The sequence below is a fragment of the Mytilus edulis genome, chromosome 11 (assembly GCF_963676685.1).
Source record: "Mytilus edulis chromosome 11, xbMytEdul2.2, whole genome shotgun sequence".
Classification (NCBI taxonomy): Eukaryota; Metazoa; Mollusca; class Bivalvia; order Mytilida; family Mytilidae; genus Mytilus; species Mytilus edulis.
In genome coordinates, this window is record NC_092354.1 from 10,900,464 (window position 1) to 10,914,550 (window position 14,087).

A 14,087-nucleotide genomic window follows, 5' to 3' on the forward strand; every position below is an offset into this window, starting at 1 on the left:
GACTTTTACCGAAAAACCATTGAGCTATTGTATGGTAGCATTCGTCATTTCTAATTGTGGAGGTAATGATGCAGACTGTTCAGGTATGTACCTTTTGTTTAAAGTGTTTTCAAAACAGAATTATAATGCAACAACGTTTGTAAAAGAGGGACGAAAGATACCAAAGGGACAGTCAAACTCATAAATCTAAAACAAACTGACAACGCCATGGCTAAAATTGAAAAAGACAAACAGAAAAACAGAAAAACAATAGTACACATGACACAACATAGAAAACTAAAGAATAAACAATACGAACCCCACCAAAAACTAGGGGTGATCTCAGGTGCTCCGGAAGGGTTAGCAGATCCTGCTCCACATGCGGCATCCGTCGTGTTGCTTATGTGATTACAAATCCGGTAAATAGTCTAATTCGGTAGGTCAAATTCATGAAAGGGAAGGGGATTGTAGTTACGACGTAAGGAACATATCCGATATCATTTGTGAAATGTTTATTCCATAACGGTCAACCAACTCGTGATGGCGTCCGTAAAATTTACGAAGGGATGATTTCAACTTCACCATTTGAAACTCTTGATTTAATAGCTTCCTTGTGAGCAGTAACCCTCTATCAAAAAAATCATGATAGGAAATGCAAGCACGGGAATATCGTATCAATTGAGAGATATATACCCCGCATGCAGGTGCTGCTGGAATGTTGCTACTTAGAAATGGAAAGTTCACAATTGGAAACGATCATTTTGATTGGATAACGTACCTTATTCACATGGTATCAATTGATAGTGCAAAAAATGAAAACAAACTAGGAGATAACTGTATTGTAATTTTAGCTCAATTGACATCAATTGGTAATTTATTGGTAAATTGATAACGCAAGTTAAGTTTACTTGCAATGAGTCAGCAGATACAGTAGACGGGTTTTTGCGACCATCAAATCATCTAGTGATGCCGTCATAGGTTAGAATACAATGTTGTTATCTTTATTATAATGAAACTGACAGAAAACAACGTCAATTGATACATTACAAATCTGCCAAACGCGGTCTGTGCTTGTCCCAAAGTTTTGATATCATTAATTGTAAATCAATGCCATAAATAGTTATGGCGTAATCCACTCATTTTAAACAATGTTGCAATGTGCGAAGGGTAAAAGTCAAAGGACTCAGGATCACAGGTCAAAACAAAACAAATTTTGAATATGATAGATGAACGGTGATCCCAGTCAAATCAGAACTTAGCCTACACAGTGGCGTAGAAACACCAACAACATGAACAATCAATCATACAATTGTAATTCCGTTTTCTTTAGGTACTAAAACATGCTGTCCAAATATATGTGGATCTCGACAGTGTAAAGAACCCTCAACAGCAAGTAGCTTAAATATAATTATATAGTTTATGTTTTGATATTCAAGTTTCATTTTCAAATAGCTGTTACAGACATTAATATTTATCATAGGTACTAGGATGATAATTCAGTACGTCAGACGCGCGTTTAGTAAACATAAGACTCATCTGTGACGCTCAGATCAAATATTTATTAAGGATTAACGGTAAAAAGGGCAAAATAAAGAGCAAAAAATTGGAGAGAATTTTTTTTTTTTTATTTTAGTTCATCTGCAATACAAATATAAAAAAGAAGATGTGATATGATTGCCAATGAGACAACTATCCACAAAAGACAAAAATGACACAGACATTAACAACTATAGGTAACCGTACGGCCTTCAACAATGAACAAAGCCCATACCGCATAGTCAGCTATAAAAGGCCCCTATACGACAATGTAAAACAATTCAAACTAGAAACCTAACGGCCTTATTTATGTAAAAAAATGAACGCAAAACAAATGTGTAACACATAAACAAACGAGAACCAATGAATTACAGGCTCCTGACTTGGGACAGGTACATACATAAAGAATGTGGCGGGGTTAAACATGTTAGAGGAATCCCAACCTCCCCCCTTACCTGGGACAGTGGTATAACAGTACAACATAAGAACGAACTATAAAAATCAGTTGAAAAAGGCTTTACTCATCACATGGACAAAAATACAAGTTGACGTGGCCGGGTACTTATACATCCCGACACAAAAAGACACAATGAACAGATCTGAGGGTACTCGCAGTTGTCTGACAGCTAGTTCAAAGACACTCACAATGTAACAACTATTAAAAAAACAAACATCTACGAAATTAATTCATTCACAATAATATCAATAATCCAAATCAGCCAACTGACATTTTTCTTTTTTGATTTTTCTAATATTTAAAAACAAATATTATAGAAGCTTCGACCAGAGTGTCCTTCTACAACTTCTCAAAACAAGGCCGCTGCCTGTCACACGCATCAATGTAGTCACGATAAGGAATGAACTGAAGGTAAGGACATTCAGCTATTTTTAAATACAAGTCAGATATACACCAATGTAGTCACGATTACGAATTTACCCAAGTTAAGGACATTCAGCTATTTAATACAAGTAAGATATACATCAATGTAGTCAGGATAAGAAGTGTACTCAAGGTAAGGACATTAATAAAACGCATCAAAGATAGTAAGTTTACATATCTCGATCTTTCAGATTAATCCGACCTAAACTCTCCTAACACCATCACCTAAAAACAAACATGATGCTACGTCATTGTAAAACATAAATACATGTAGTATTGCTGTGTGATTTTTTATTTCTACATTGGCTAGAAATAAAGAGGGCGGGCTGTCATCTAAACAAAATTGTTTAACCTCGTAAAATGTTTGCGCTTCTCCCAAGTAACGAAATATAAATGCACCCAAATTACATAATCTTGTAAGATTATTAAAACTCATTACTTGTATATATTTATAAATAGAAGGTGTCCTCCAATAATATGGTTTTATAGAATAAGACCCAAGACCTTGATAAGAATGACATTTTAACACAAAATGCATCTCATCGTCTATGTTATTTCTACAAAAACAACATAGTCTATTACTTCTTGGAATTGCAATATAAACCATTACAAACACAATAACTGTTTTTACGTTTGACAGTCTCTATAACTACGTATGTAACTCGTCTTATATTTTATTTTAAGGAAATAAGAAATGTTGTGACACGCCATGTGGAGGACGCACATGCACTAAGCCCTCAACTGTATGTTATTTTTTTTATAGTGTATCAATATTAATTGATAATACAAACTGTACATTGTATAAACACTTTGGAAAAAGTCAAGTGTACATATTTCACACATATTAGAATTCCATTTATTGAAAAAAAAATGCTATTCGCAAGTTACAATAGAGTGTTCATGAACAGAAAGAAACATAATCTTTCTGATTTACTCATCACATGGACAAAAATACAAGTTGACGTGGCCGGGTACTTATACATCCCGACACAAAAAGACACAATGAACAGATCTGAGGGTACTCGCAGTTGTCTGACAGCTAGTTCAAAGACACTCACAATGTAACAACTATTAAAAAAACAAACATCTACGAAATTAATTCATTCACAATAATATCAATAATCCAAATCAGCCAACTGACATTTTTCTTTTTTGATTTTTCTAATATTTAAAAACAAATATTATAGAAGCTTCGACCAGAGTGTCCTTCTACAACTTCTCAAAACAAGGCCGCTGCCTGTCACACGCATCAATGTAGTCACGATAAGGAATGAACTGAAGGTAAGGACATTCAGCTATTTTTAAATACAAGTCAGATATACACCAATGTAGTCACGATTACGAATTTACCCAAGTTAAGGACATTCAGCTATTTAATACAAGTAAGATATACATCAATGTAGTCAGGATAAGAAGTGTACTCAAGGTAAGGACATTAATAAAACGCATCATAGATACCAGGATTAAATTTGTCAAAGATACAACAACCACAAAAAAACAGCAGAAAACAGCCGAAAGCTAACAATAGACACAACTCATGCTACAGATTATAGATAACAAGAACAAATACGTATCATATATAGCATGTAATCATTTATCTTAATATTTGACATCAATTGTTTTGCGATGAACAAGACGGTATGTGTTTTATTTTGCTTCTATCTTAACATCTACGTCGTAATGACGAAGTCTATCAGTTTCTACCATAGATACCAGGATTAAATTTGTCAAAGATACAACAACCACAAAAAAACAGCAGAAAACAGCCGAAAGCTAACAATAGACACAACTCATGCTACAGATTATAGATAACAAGAACAAATACGTATCATATATAGCATGTAATCATTTATCTTAATACTGTGAAAGTACTTTTATTCGTGGGGTACCAATTTTCGTGGTTTTCGTGGATGACTTTATCCACGAATTTAAGTGTCCAACGAAATAAAACAACCATTGTCCAAATCAAGACATGGAAAGATTCCCATCGGGTAGGTTTGACTACTGATTTGATCTAGAGAATATATTGAATAACGCCAAATCTGATATTACTTCAATAGCAGTCACAGAACTACAACCGCATGCAGGATTATACCTATTTAATCTTTAATAACCTAAACGGAACAATTTTTGATCTTTTAATTCTCATAAAAAATATTTTTGATCGATGAAAGTTAGATTTCCGGTATTGATATGCCAATATGATAAAGTGTTTATTTTATATCCTCATAATTATCTTACATATGGGAAATAATAATTTCATGCTGGGCTTGATTTTGACAAGAACTATTTGACAATTCAAGATACGTTTAAAGCATATGTTTATGTTACTTTTTTCTTTAGGTGACATGTTTATGGCCTAATGAACACCTTTGATGGTCTTTAATCTGTTGATCACTTTATCATGGGTTAATAAGTGTTATCACTACGATTTACACGGGTCAATGTTTACTTTGCAATTTCCTTCAATCAAGACTATTTGTAACCTTTCGTTTCTAAAGGCTTTTATTTTTCAATTATTTTTTTTTATAAGAAAACTAAAATCCACGAATTTAAAAACCCACGAACATGTTAATATTTCCCAAACCACGAAAATTGATACCCACGAATTAAAGTACTTTCACAGTATTTGACATCAATTGTTTTGCGATGAACAAGACGGTATGTGTTTTATTTTGCTTCTATCTTAACATCTACGTTGTAATGACGAAGTCTATCAGTTTAATCGTCTTTGAAACAATGGTATTTATGATATTGTTTCAGGTAAAATATGTTGTGGCGTATTTTGTGGAATAGGATGCACAGAACCCGTAAAACCGGATGTAAGTTAACATGACATTGAATGCTTTTGGTTTTAAAACTCTTATGAAGGATGAACGTTCTTACAAAAATCTTCTAATAGAATTGGAAGGCTTTTTTTTTTGGTTTCTTCTAAAAAAAATCTTTTTCTTTCAAAATGAGTTGTATGCTTCAAAAAGCTTTCAATATGAGTTATTCACTACATATAGTCACTGTAGAAAGTTATGAAGCAGCATACAGATAAAGATATTTGCCTCATTCGTCTTACTTTAACACAGGTTTCTAACTGTGTGATTCAGGAGTTCAGAAGAAATGTACCTCAGTTCCGTTGATTTATATTGTAAGAATACATACAATATCCCGTAACACATGATACTCTTTCATCTGTCAAAACTATAACAATATATACATAGAGTTTGCATATCTAATTAAACTGTTGTAGCCACCAAAACCAAGACCTGGTGTTTGCCCGTCATTTCCTAACTTGGAAGATCCAAACTCTTGTGTTCTTGACTGTGACGTGGACTCAGATTGTAAAGATAGTAAGTTTACATATCTCGATCTTTCAGATTAATCCGACCTAAACTCTCCTAACACCATCACCTAAAAACAAACATGATGCTACGTCATTGTAAAACATAAATACATGTAGTATTGCTGTGTGATTTTTTATTTCTACATTGGCTAGAAATAAAGAGGGCGGGCTGTCATCTAAAAAAAATTGTTTAACCTCGTAAAATGTTTGCGCTTCTCCCAAGTAACGAAATATAAATGCACCCAAATTACATAATCTTGTAAGATTATTAAAACTCATTACTTGTATATATTTATAAATAGAAGGTGTCCTCCAATAATATGGTTTTATAGAATAAGACCCAAGACCTTGATAAGAATGACATTTTAACACAAAATGCATCTCATCGTCTATGTTATTTCTACAAAAACAACATAGTCTATTACTTCTTGGAATTGCAATATAAACCATTACAAACACAATAACTGTTTTTACGTTTGACAGTCTCTATAACTACGTATGTAACTCGTCTTATATTTTATTTTAAGGAAATAAGAAATGTTGTGACACGCCATGTGGAGGACGCACATGCACTAAGCCCTCAACTGTATGTTATTTTTTTTTATAGTGTATCAATATTAATTGATAATACAAACTGTACATTGTATAAACACTTTGGAAAAAGTCAAGTGTACATATTTCACACATATTAGAATTCCATTTATTGAAAAAAAATGCTATTCGCAAGTTACAATAGAGTGTTCATGAACAGAAAGAAACATAATCTTTCTGATTTTCAAAGCTACAATCGACTTACCATATCTGTGAAAAAAGTATATATAAAAAAGTAAGAAAATGTGGTATGATCGCTTATTAGACAAATGTTCAAATGATCTTGAAATAATTATTCATTGGCAACCGTTCGGTCGACATAGATGGTAAAAGAAAGCATACGACTAATGGTGTAGAGTCTGCTATGAAAGGCCCTGAATAGGAAAAACAACACGAAACAATTCAATTTAGAAAACTACCAACCTATAGTGTCCATAAGACTTATCCTAGCCTATAGTTGGGACAGTAGTTAAACTGTTATAACATATAAACTAATTTAGAAATTCATTAGAAAACGTTATAACTAAATAGATAGATACAATGCTAAACAAACAAGTACCACCAAAAGAAGCTAACCGGATGAAGCAGGGTATGTGTACATTTCCACAGCAAAATAAAAAGACAGTAAGTACATATTTGAGAGTACTTGTGGTCCCTAACAACTAGTTTTATGCAAACAAAGTGATAATCAAATGTGTAAGAGAATAAAATATCAATCAGTGCATATCCAATACTTTATAGATATAGTGTAAAGACGTCATTAACAGCCAGAGATGCTTACGAACATAATCTTTTGAAAATGATAATCAACTTTAAGGAAGTTTCATTATATTGATAAAGGTAAATTAATGCAAATGAAAGAAAGATGAATAGATCGATTCATAAATGAACAGATAAATAGACAGATATATAAGTAGATAGATGGAAAGGTAGATGGATACTAATACAATAGTTGGGGAAAACAAACGCAGTTCAATATTTAAAATGAAGTACAAGATAAATCATTCCTAAATAATGTTTATTTTTTAAATTAAAAATAGGGTGATCGTCCTGGATGTCCAGAGTGTTCTAACAGGCAATCGGGTCCAGATTGTCCGGTGTGCATTCAATATCAGCAGCTGTGCAACTCAGACAAGGAGTGTAATCGGGGTCAGTAAATTGTAGCAAAAATCCAGGACATCTACATTGTATCAACTTGTAAATGAGCAAGTCTGTAACGTTTTGCACTTATTTGGCTCTATAACTATTTTAATCTGGGTGTCCCAGAGGGTATCACCAGCCCAGTAGTCAACATTTCGATGTTGACATGAATATCAATCATATGGTCATTTTTATAAATTTCCTGTTTACAAAACTTAGAATTTTTCGAAAAACTAAGAATTTTCTTGTTCCAGGCATAGATTACCTTAGGCTTAGCTTACCATAGATGACTGTTTATTTAACGCATCATGTAAATGTACCGGAATTTGATGAAACTGTTATTAAAGTGAGAGGGTTAGCGCTATAGAACCAGGTTTAATCCACCATTTTCTACATTTGAAAATGCCTGTACCAAGTCAGGAATATGAAAGTTCTTGTCCATTCGTTTTTGATGCGTTTTGTTTTTTGATTTTGCCATGTGATTTTGGACTTTCCAAATTGATTTTCCTCTGAGTTCAGTATTTTTGTGATTTTACTTTTTAGCCATATTTGACACATTTTTTTTGGAATTTTGGATCCTCAATGCTCTTCAATTTTGTACTTGTTTGGCTTTATAAATATTTCGATTTGAGCGTCACTGATGAGTATTATGTAGACGAAACGCGCGTCTCGCGACCTCAATTATAATCCTGTTACTTTTGACCAACTGGGTTGATGTCACTGCTGGTGGACGTTTCTTCCCCGAGGGTATCAGCAGCCCAGCAGACAAAATTTCGCTGTTGACATGAAAATCAATCATGTGGTCATTTTTATAGATTTTCTGTTTACAAAACATATTTTTTTTTCGAAAAACTAAGAATTTTCTTATTCCAGGCTATACATCTTATGAAGACGAGATGCGCGCATGGTACATTATATTTTACTCATTGTGCCTTTGAAAATTAATCAGCTTGAAAAAAATAAATAAAGAGATATCTATCTTAAATTAAGAAAAACTGTTACGTTCACCCAACGGACAATTCTGATACAATACAATGTATACAATGTTTTGAGTAAATTAAGTATGAAAAGACAAGACAAAAGAGACATATATTTGAACCGTTTTGGGCGATGAACGTTGCATGTGAATTATTTCTTGCCTATTCCAAAAGTTGTAAATAATTGCATTGCACGTCTTTGTATTTGAATCGAACAAAAACAAGGAATCCAAATGCAATAGTACATGTTCTTAAGGGTCTGACTTATTTCTATACTGTAATTTTTTAGGTCAGTTTTGTTGTTACAAACCTTCCTGTGGAACATCGTGTAAAAGAATATATGCTCGCTGAATCATTAATTTAGTAGCCAAAGAACCCATGAAGAACCTCACAACGATTATGATGAGTGTCTATTTGCTTAATTATGTCATTTATTTAGATCATTTATACCAATAAAGAATGAATAAACAAGAATATGCAATTTATTAATATTTTACAGTTAACACCATTCTCCATATATAAACACTTTATAATAACACCCTGCACAATAAACCATACATTATTATACATATACAACATACTTTGTACATTACACCATTAACCATAGCCTCACTCCAGTACACCATATTTACCTTATACAATTATACCATACACCATATACCATTCTCTAGTACACCATATTTACCTTATACATTACACCATACACCATATACCATTCTCCATATACCATATATGTTATACATTATACCATACACCATAACCTTAAACATGTACGCCATAAACAACATGCACCTTATAAAATAACACCATCTGGGTTTCGCACATTATCAAATGAAGTGCCCTATTGTTTCTAACCTTCTACAATGGTTGGTATATGATGGAGAGTTGTCTCATTTGCAAACAACCACATCTTCATATTTGGATATCAACTGGAATAGGTCGTACGCAGATATCAGGAGCACTCACCTAAAGATTAGCTTTAATTGATTTATATTTATTATTCGGGACATTATGATCTGGGTTTTGCTCATTATCAAATGAACTGCACTATTGTTTCAAACCTTCTACAATGTTTGGTATATAAGGGACAGTTGTCTAATTGGCAAACAACCACATCTTTATAATTGTATATAAACAAAATAAGATTCACAAGTTAGGGATGTTGGTAGATAACGCGAATTGACACATAAAAAAGACTTTTATCTATAAATGGCAAACTTCTTGCATTGATTGCAGTAACTCAAGTAGAAATAGAGATTCGATCATCGACCAGCTATATATTTAAACATATTTTATTTTATCTTCATCATGTACCTTATAAAGATTTAAAGCTGTTTTTGTACATAGATTATGCCGTTATTTTTCTCATTTTATTTATTTTACATTTTTCATTTCTTGGACTTTAATAGCTGACAATACTGTTTCTGCATTGCTCATTGTTGAAAGCCGTAGAATGACCTCAAGCTGGTAATTGTTGTGTCATTTTGTTTATTGTAGAGAGTTCCTCGTTGGCTATTATAATACATTTTCTTTTTTATATTGACAACACTATGGCTAAAATTCGGTCTGGTTGGTTGTTAGTTACGATTTGTATGTGTCAGAGTTTCCTTATTAAACAATGCAATACCCATTTCTGATATTTCTTGCTGTGAGCCAGTGACAGACATTTCTGCATTTCAAGATCATTTGTTCTCGTCGTGATATGGTATGGTAACGTCAAAGTTCATTTGCTGAAAACCAGTCTCATTGGCAAAAGTTTATGTGTTAAGATTTCATACTTTCTTATTCGGTCATGTATACGGATATGGTGTTTTATATTCAAATAACTTAAAAATCAAACTGTTAAAGAAGTCCGTTGTTCTCTCCAACCCGCAGCATATTGATATCTATAGTTAAAATATCTATTGTTAAAGTATACTATCAAGTTGTAGTTATACCCTTTGTCTAGTACCTATATTGTATTGATTGCGATAAAAACTTTTTTTAAATATCAACTTGAACAGGTTTGACACAGATGTCAGGATCACCTAAAATTCGAAAGATTGAACGGCTCTCGGGGCAGTAAGGAACAATGCACTCTTTTATTCAAGTCACAGTTGTACCAATAAATCAATAATTTTGATAAATATCAGCATGTCGTAATGTCTTATGTAATGTTGTTTTATTATTTGTGTATTAGTATTTCTTTGTCCTGCATGTTTTTACATTTATTTGTACTGTAGTCCTGTTATGTAATGTTGTCATTGTGTACAAATAGAGAATGTCCTGTGGGTGTCCAACCTAGAAATGCGTGTTATGTAGATAAAGAGATAAAGATTGTCAAAAAGGTTAGTGTATTGTTGAATCTGGTAATTATAGAATATCTAAGAAAAAAAATCAAAATTGCACGTACAAGGAAATGACACATATATCTTTAGGAACGATTTGTTAATGTTTTTAAAATTATATATGAATGTTGTATTTTTTCCTGTATGGTTTACTGCACTGATCACAGCTCACAACACAACACACTTCTATGACAAAACCCAGATGAATTGAACGCTTAATTGGCTGCCATGAACGTGTCTAGAAAAGAACCTGCTTGGATTTTTCCAGAAAGTACTGACCTGGTGACAATTAAGTCAACGTGGATCAAGGCTAAGGACCTAAAGGAATCCTGCAGTAGATCCAAACGGCCCTGCAAAAGAGCAAATCACCATCCACCAGGGAAAATGACGCCAAGCATAACGACCAGAGGTTGCAGGCCAGAAGCTCTGCTCTAACCTCCACTGAAGTTATACAATCAACCGCAACAGTAGATCAGAACCTTCAAACAGAAGCTTTTGGGAATCAGAGAAATAACACCTACGAAATACCAAGGTGAAACTGAGGTGATTGTCATAACGACGGACATTGTCATCAGTCTATTTAACTCCAGAAAGGCATGGCTTCGCTAATATCATTTTTACCCAACCAACCTCAGAGACAAGCGATGTCGGATTGACTTTGACGAGGGATTTGATCTACATACATCACCATTAATAATGCCATCTCCAAAGGCAGTAACTACGGCAATATCAATTGTGGAACGACCAGATACACTATACCAGACTATGTTATGCTAAATGAAAGCAAAACGGTCTACAGATCTGTAACAGTTACGTTAGGAATCTGACAGTCCGCAATATTCTCTCGGATAGTATGACTAAAAACCCAAAGATTATAATTTTATGTATGGCAATTGGAATTACATCATTATCAGTGAATGTTTTCTTGTACCCGAAAACGAAAATTTAATCACTTCATTGGATACTTGATTGTCTGTTATACATCTTGAGATATTTCTCGTCACATTTCCACTCACTTAAATTCAGTTGAAATATCCCATACGTAATACTAAATAAAATCAATTAACAGCATAGATATGTTTATCCTGACGATACTATTTGTTATTGTAGTACCAGCAACATCCTTTCTTTCCAAGGGAATGTTTTCATAATCACTTCTTGTAAAAAGAAAAAAAAGGTCTTTCGTCTTAAATTATTGCCCAGATCATATTTCAAGATAACAAGAACAAAATCGAAATGGCCTGTGGTGAACCCTACGCAACTAATAAAATACCGTGTAACGGTGTTTGTACACGGTTCAACACTTTCATGGATTCATAATTAACTCATTACAAGCCGTAAAAACTTACCTTTGTTTGTTAATCAAGACTTCAGTAAACGTGATTGGTATGAGATATACATCTAAATTGATTTATTTACTCTATATTTAAAACTAAACTATAATTGTTTAATATACAATTGAAAGTTATGCGAAAGTACAAGAGTGACATTCGAACCCAAAAGTCGAGAATAAACTGACAACGTCATTGCAAACAAAAAAGAACATCAGACAAACGATAGTGCAAAATAACAGAACACAGAAAAAGTAAGACTGAGCAACATAAAAAAGCACATGTCCAATATTGTTGTTGACAAATTAATAGACAAGTCGTATTATAAAAAGTATCAACTCCTCAGGAACAGATGATACATTTATTGTCTACTTTGTCGGACTTTATATGCAAACATTTTTGATTTTATTAGAATTTCATTCACGAATTCGTAACAAAACAATAATTGCCATTATGATAGGTGATTTGTAGAAACGGCGGTCGGTAATTCATTTTTTAATTGACACAAAAAAAAACAGAGGATCAAGCTATGTTTGTAGTACGTTTAATTTGTCTTTCGTTAATATGTTAATAAAGGTAAAAACAAAATACTGCATCTCCGCTAAAATCTTAACTTTTCAATAGACGTTTATGATTTCTCAGATTACTCGATAGTACTCGAGTGAGTGCAATTCTTATTTTTTTTACATAATTTCACAGTATAGTTTTTTACTAATGCTTTTTTATCTAGTATTATAGAGTAACGTGTTTTTGAATAGTACTGTTATACTCTAAACATTGTACTTTACTCTCTTGTTGTATGTTTTTTGATAATTATTTAATTCTCAAATCAATGTCTTTTTCTGATACATTGACTGAGACCAAAGTAACTAGTGGGAACTATCTCAAAGGGGAAGAAGGTATGTTTGATATAATGTATAGAAAAGTAACTTTTTGTTGACCATTGGTTAAGATGAAAAATTTGGTTATTTTGGATTTGCAGCCTTCTAAATACTGTAAATAAATTATACATTCATGTTTACCAGACTTTAAAACGTGCCGAATTTCGGTTCATGCCTTATAAGTTAAGTGTTTATCAATATAAACATCAGGAACTGCATTTAAAAGTTTACTGACATAACTTTTGAATCGGCTATAAGATTGCAGTGAACAGATATGAGACCACCATAGAAAACCAAGCGCGTTGTGTGTAAAACGTGAACTCATTTTAACTTGTTGACACAATAACAAAAATGTTGTTTACATTCTGTATTTAGCCATATAATTTTGACACACTTGTTTTTACAAAATAGAGCTCTGTACTTGTGTGTAAATTAAAAATAATCAGGATCAATAAATGTATGCAAGTCGATAGTAATCAGGAAGATTATCTTTAACTATAGTCCATTTTTTTTTAAATCAGACGCAACATAGAATATGATATGGGAAATAGCAAATGCTAGTACTGGTACTCATAAAATGAGATGCGTGTGTATGTTTTTGTCATGAAGTGAATGAGTTAGTCGATTTATCGCCACCAAAATATTGAATGAATAGATTTGTCAATTATCAAGTACACATTAACGAAGATACTCTCATACAAAGACCATTTTCCAACCAAAAGTAGACGTTCTATCAAGGTTCTCCATCCTTCTCCAACAATAAACACTGGCCATCATCATATGGGAAATTAAGGTTCATACTTAATTTAAGACAAACAAGCAATCAAACACAAGGGAGGTTGTATTGAAACAGAAACGCCTGGGATTTTTCATGTTCCTGACATTTACCTTTATTTTATATTTAAAAATCATTTTATGAATATTTCTAAAAATTCCACTATTTTTATTGACAGATAAATAATTCATAAGAATTCCATATTTTATTTCTTTCGAAAAAAAAAAGTTTCAGGGATATTTGTACAACTTCTAGATATAAGTCAACAGTATTTCTTATATAGGGCGCAAAATTGATATGAGAACTATTCTGTATACATTAAATGAACTAAATATA

At 32.7% G+C, this 14,087-nt stretch overlaps 1 long non-coding RNA gene across 1 annotated transcript; it reads left to right on the forward strand.

The window, feature by feature from the left end:
• Positions 1-5,636: 5,636 nt before the first annotated feature.
• Positions 5,637-7,475, forward strand: LOC139495123 (uncharacterized). Its single transcript, XR_011657263.1, has 3 exons — positions 5,637-5,736; positions 6,257-6,315; positions 7,361-7,475. It is a non-coding gene; the product is annotated as an uncharacterized lncRNA (long non-coding RNA).
• Positions 7,476-14,087: the final 6,612 nt, after the last annotated feature.